The sequence below is a fragment of the Octopus bimaculoides genome, chromosome 4, assembly GCF_001194135.2.
Source record: "Octopus bimaculoides isolate UCB-OBI-ISO-001 chromosome 4, ASM119413v2, whole genome shotgun sequence".
NCBI classification, from domain to species: Eukaryota; Metazoa; Mollusca; class Cephalopoda; order Octopoda; family Octopodidae; genus Octopus; species Octopus bimaculoides.
Genome location: NC_068984.1, coordinates 74,952,050 through 74,958,649, shown reverse-complemented (window position 1 = coordinate 74,958,649; position 6,600 = coordinate 74,952,050). Strand labels below are relative to the sequence as shown.

The following is a 6,600-nucleotide window of genomic DNA, read 5'->3' as shown; positions in this document are numbered from 1 at the left end:
TATATATATATATATATATATATATCTGATGGGCTTCCTTACAGTTTCTGTCTATGAAATTCATTTACAAGCCATTGATTGGCATGGTGCTCTATTAGAAGACATTTGCCTAATGTATTGTGCAGTGACACTGATCGTGAAATTATTTGGTTACAAAGAGATCATCTTAACCACACATACGTATCACCATCTTCCTCATCACCACAAATGGTTTTAACATCCACTTTTCCATGAATGCACGAAATTCGTTTAGCAGATTTTCCAGAGCTGAATGTCTTTCCTGTCACAGACTCATATTTCCAGACAAGACAGTATTTTCCCTAGTCTTTTAAACATGAACAGCACAATGACCATGCATATTTTCACAGAACATTATACCTCAAAACATAATTGGTGGCTCAAAAAATCCATTACAAAACCCATTACATTTCTATCTGTTCATTACCATATCCTGAAGCATATGGCTTATTTCATATATTCTGTAGAATATGTCAAAAACATGGATATTTTTTATCACTCATGTTTTTTTTTTACTCATGGTATGGAATATGTAAAATAAATTTCACAATTCTGTGGAAAATAATGAAGAAATTCTCTAATGAATTTTTATTGAGCAACCAATCAAATATCACTGTCATCATCATCTTTTAACATCTGTTGTCCATGCTGGCATGGGCTGGACGGTTTGACCAGGGCTGACATACTGAGGGGCTGCACCAGACTGCAGTCTCATTTGGTATGTTTTCTACAGCTGGATACCCTTCCTAATGCCAACCACCCCGACAGTGTAGTGGGCGTGTTTACGTGCCACCGGTATGGGTACCAGCTGCGTGAAACCAGTATCTGCCACGACTACGATTTCACTTGGCTTGATGGGTTTTCTACTCAAGCACGGCATGTTGCCGAAGGTTTCAGTCATTTATTATTGCCTCCGTGAGGCTCAACGCTCAAAAGGTGCTTTTTATATGTCATGGGCACGGGTGCTAGTCACGCGACATCAACATCGGCCACATTGCCTCCATGGGGCCTAATGCTCAAAAGCTGCTTTGAAATGTAAAACTTAGAGCTATGATTTTAAAAACTAGATTTAAATGAAACAAGTGTCAATACAGGATTCTGGTAATGATAATCGGGGGCACCACCTTGAAGAATTTATGTCAAATGAATCAACACCAGTATTTATTTCTTTGTAAAGCTTGGTATTTATTGTCAGTTTTTTGCTGAACCGCTAAGTTACAGGACATAAACACACGAACACCTGTTGTTAAGCAGTGGTGGGGGACAAATACATGTGCATGCACAGAGTTTCTGTTTACCAAATCCACTCACAAGACTTTGGTCGGACCAAAGCTATAGTAGAAAATACTTGCCCAAGGTGCCACGCAGTGGGACTGAACCTAGAACTATGTGGTTTCGAAGCAAACTTCTTACCACACATCATGCCTGCACACACTTTGTAATACACAAGATCATTGTGCACTCGCCTGTGATTGTTCTTGTCCCAGTTACTTTCATTTAAAATGTGTCCCATTATTATGAGACATCCTGTATAATTACAGGTAATATGTAAACGACTAATATCTACAAATTTTATGGCCTCTACTTTAACGTCTCTATGAACATGGTCACTTATGACTCTGGAACATAGAAAATAATCAAAATTTTGGAACAACAAACCAACATAACAAACTAGAAAGGTATTGCTTTTCATTAATGGCGCATTAGTTTATTTCAGTTTATATGAAAGGATTAGAAATTAACAAAAGAATATCAGGTATCAGTTCTGATTGATTATTGCTTCCTGGTAAATTCTAATTTTTAATAAATTTAATGTTATCGATTATATATTTAGGATTTCACTTGTTTCACTTGTCAATTATTTAATTTCGTACACTTCAGCTTGTCGGCACTCTATTGCAAAAGATTTGGCCTTCTGGTTTGTGTGATTGTGTATACATAGACATTCACATATTCCTGCTATTTCAGAAGTTTTCTCAATTGTTTCAGTCGTTCTGGAACGAAAAAATCAAATCGAATTATAAAGAATTGAAATGTTTATCTCACCAGACAAATTACAATGGAAAATTCACCTTAAACTCAATTTTATATCTTGCACTCAACGATCATCATCCATCGTGCAAAACTTTAAGATAACCTCTCTCCATCTTTTTTGATTATATAAGAAAAACATCTACAACAGCACCAAAAAACGTGTAGCGACTCTCATGCAACCAGATGAAGTTATATTTGTCCATTGTTTATCATCAGTTTAGTGGGCCCATATCAGAATGGTTCTTCTCAACCGTGCAGTGATATATTAGCCCTTTCGCTACTATATTTCTAATCAAAATACACCTTTTATGTGTTTCAATTAAATTCTAATATAATCGTGAATTTCGACTGGTTTCATACCACAATTTTTACTTTTTTTATTCATCAACATATTATTGTGATTTTTGGAACACAAATTAACAAGAGGTTCTTAAATTTATTGCATAATGTTTGTCTCAAAACGACTCGTAATTACTGGTAAATTCAACTACATACAAAATTATTTCAATTTTGTTTAAACATCAAAGAAAATGAGTTACTAGCTAATATTCAAATGGGTATACAACAAAATTTTAAAATCGATGAATTGTGCACGTTATTGAATTATCATTTGAACTTAAATCCATGTAAGACAGGTATAGTAATAAAAGTAAAAATAGAATGAAATACTGGAATTTATGTTTGAAGTTAACTAGAAAAGGAAACACGCTTACCAGTAACTTAATAAAATAAACCTATACACATACATAAATGCGCAAAAACATATATAATAATGATTCATAATATAAACTGATCAAAATTTGTCATTCACATTACAGGTAAATAAGAAAGAAGAGGTAAATTTTAAGAAAATCAAATAGTATGTATATAAATCACACAATATTTCTTATTTCTTTATTGCCCACAAGGGGCTAAACATAGAGGGGACAAACAAGGACAGACAAAGGGATTAAGTCGATTACATCGACCCCAGTGCGTAACTGGTACTTAATTTATCGACCCCGAAAGGATGAAAGGCAAAGTCTACCTCGGCGGAATTTGAACTCAGAACGTAACGGCAGACGAAATACGCAACGCATTTCGCCCGGCGTGCTAACGTTTCTGCCAGCTCGCCGCCTTAATAATAATATTTCTATGATGGTAACTTGTAAAGCACCCAACTTCACATAATGAAAGTTTGCAGAATGCACATTGTGAACTTGTTTCAAGGACCCGTCCACTGGGAACTTTTCTTTTTTTAACGAAGACTTTCACGGCACTGTTTTTGCGACTCTCAATTTTCTCTAATTTATGGAGGTCGGCTGAATTCAGAGGGATATCCCTCTGGCAGGCTTTAGGTTTTCTCCTAACAACCATTTTTTGGAAGAAAAACCAGCTCTCAACTGCGATGCTTCATCTGCTCGGAACTACAGATGGTCGCATTGCTTTCGCACCTCTCCTGATTTGATGCTCATTTACTATAAGCCAAACCAGGTACTGCCAACGTCTATTACTCGGCTGATAGCTCATCATCTGATTCAGCTGATCTACACCACCCATGTACTTGTCATAACCGAGGAGCACAAATGGGGTGCCATTTTCTCTTTGTACTAGTGTACTGCTAGTGTCTCTTACATGCAGGTATCGTGATAATTAAAAAAAAATTGTCTGTGTCATGATACTGGAAACCTATTGGTCTCCAAAATGTTCATTATTCTGAGTAACAATCTTACTCCCATTACATTATTGATAGCAAACAAGAAAATTGTTACAGTGCTGCGTGACAGTGGCGTCAAATGTGACATGCAGACCGTCATATAACTTGTTAGACATTGCGTTTTTATTCTTCTCTTCCGTTCTATAAATTCAGTGTGCACATGCGCATTGCGTGTTCATACTTTTTCCGATTCCCACACTAAACTGTTTACAGATCACAACCATCTCACGAACGCACGTTCGTGTGGAGCGCTTCGCGCTCCGATGTTTGCGAAAAGAATTCTTGGATTTCATCTAAGTGTGTCGGAGAACACAAACGGTTTTTTTAATTTTTTTTATCACATTGTTTATATTCTGCGTAGCGATCAGTTTCCGCAGTAATTGCTTCGAATAAACTGGAGGTAAAAAAAATAGTCTAATGGTTTTGTCTGTGACTAGGTCCAGTCTTCAGAAAAATCAGTAAGAAAAACGGTTTTCAAACTTTTGTCCCAATCAGGTACAAATACATTTTCTTTGTCACTGTCTGAATTATCGTCCGAATCACTTTCACTTTTCGGAATAAAAATATCCGATTCATTTTCACACACCAGGCAGTTTTTGTGTTCGCTAAATATTCTGTTTAATTTTTCAATATCTTCGGGCGAAAATCCGTCAAAATCTGATTCACCACATATCAGTTATCCGTCAGTATTATAAATTTTCAAAACAGCGATGTAGAAAAATCTCTAAAACTTCAAAGGTTAGATATCATACCAAATAATGTCGGATACTGTAACTCAATTGCTAACGCAGTGAAATCACGTTTTTTCACGAATGTACTTACATTAAAATCCCTATTTAAATACGACTAGGTTATTTTGGCCGTTTTCAGCCGTTTTAACGGAATCAGTCGTGTTTCGCTTCAGCTCGACTGTGACAAGACACCTTTCAGCTGAACAAGATATCGATTTCTCGTATCTTGATTCCACCAATTTCTCTACAGTGTGTGCACATTTCTTTTAATTCTATTTCAGCAACATTTTCTGGTAACAAAAGACTCAAAAGTGTCTAGACTCTAGTGCAGACTCAAAAGAATGTAGCGATGAGAGATGTTCAATTTTTGGTTGTTTAGCCTTAAATAGTCCTTTTTGGATCCAGCAAGGCCTTTTACTGTGAGTGGGAACACGACCACTCCTGTGCGTACTGATTGGATGTTTTAAGTCACTCAATCAAACCTTTTCTCACCATGGCTAAAATGTGGTCTGTTTTAGCCAACAGATAGCTATAAATAAGAATGGTCTTTTGAGTTTAGTCAGAGAGGAGAGAATTGTAGCAGGATTCCTTGACGCTATGCTTTGTGTTTTTCGAACATTCACTTTCAAGAAGCACTTTGAAATTGTATTTTAATTGATAGATTTATTCATGTAATACCAGTTTGCTGTAATTCCTTTTGGCGTCGGAATAAATGTTGCTGTCAACTTTAACTTGTCTTCATATTTCTTGATGTTCTCTATCCTGTCTCTTATTAAATCCGAAGATATGATATTACCAGGGCTTTAATCACACTGCACCATATATCACATCGCTAAAAGAACATCATTTCAAAAACATGCATAATAACTTCTACAATACGTTCAACTCAGACCAGTTTTTATCAATGTTATATTTCAAGAAAATTTTTACATTTGTCTGTATGGGTTACCCTATCATTAAAACTTGTACTTATATAATTATTTTATAAGTAAATGTTCTGCTTAATCACAATTACCACCAGAATAATAGACTAGTGGAGGTCTATTCTTCTAGTTGTAGGTAGAAAATAAAAGAGAACTGTTAATATTTATAAATTACTGTTGCTGTCTCCCGCAAATGCAATAAGATGGCAATATCAGAGCCTCCAACCGCAAAACGAGGACATTACAATTTCTCACCATAGCAACACTATGGCTAATGCCATTTATATTAGCTTTAATGAAGTGCTCGCCATTATAATCTCTGATAATCTCATGTGTTGATTCCATATATTTCTCGCAATCAATACTGTTTCACAGTTACAGAGTAATTATTTACACTATCTATATATTGAAAATACTGTGTATGAGTTGAGAGAGATATGGCAAATATTTTTTTATCAGGTTCAGCTGCAATATAGAGATACTATTGTTGGCTTAGTCCCAGATTATCTCGGATCGAGCAGACCTATGATAGAAAGCATTCTAAGCATGACCATCCCGTTTTTTGTAAATCAGGGACAATGTTATACAATGTATGTCCTTTCTGTTTCCTGACGGCTGAATGTATCACTTGAAGGAAATTTGGCTGATTATTTTAAGCATGGGTAGATCTATGATGAAAGCCGACCAGTTGTGATTATCCACCGCTTCGTATATCGAACACTACATTCTTTAATGCATCCTGTACAATGGCGGTATGAGTATGATTTGAGAGAACTATTACTGCGCTTCTATCGCGTGGTAGCTCTTACAGCTATTACTGATTGGCACCATCGTGACTCTGAACGAGCAGAGCAATCATAAAAAAAAAACATTCAATTTGAGGCAATCTAGTCAAATTTGTATATAGGCACTCCGTTGTACCATGTATTTTTCATTAAAAGAAAATACTGTAGCATGGACAGCTTGAGGGAGAATTCTTTGTAATTCGAAACAGTTCGAGTGACTGCTCTGAGCATCATCTGTGCGTTTATCAGTATGTGTTCGCCAGGGTAGGTTTTGTGTGTGTTTATGTGTGTGTGTTAAGCTACTTGGTTATCCGGTTGAATTCCTTAGGTTGAATTCAGGTTCTTGTGCTGTACAAACAAAATAAAATCAAAACAGAGAAGTATTCACACATACATGCATATATATATATATA

General features: G+C 35.9%; 1 long non-coding RNA gene across 1 annotated transcript in view; it reads right to left on the bottom strand.

Annotated features, from left to right (window-relative positions):
* Window positions 1-1,678: 1,678 nt before the first annotated feature.
* Window positions 1,679-6,600, bottom strand: part of LOC128247683 (uncharacterized) — a 30,191-nt gene continuing 25,269 nt past the window's right edge. The window contains exon 9 of the long non-coding RNA XR_008264046.1: window positions 1,679-2,012. This is a non-coding gene — a long non-coding RNA (uncharacterized LOC128247683). The remainder of the gene's footprint in view (window positions 2,013-6,600) is intronic.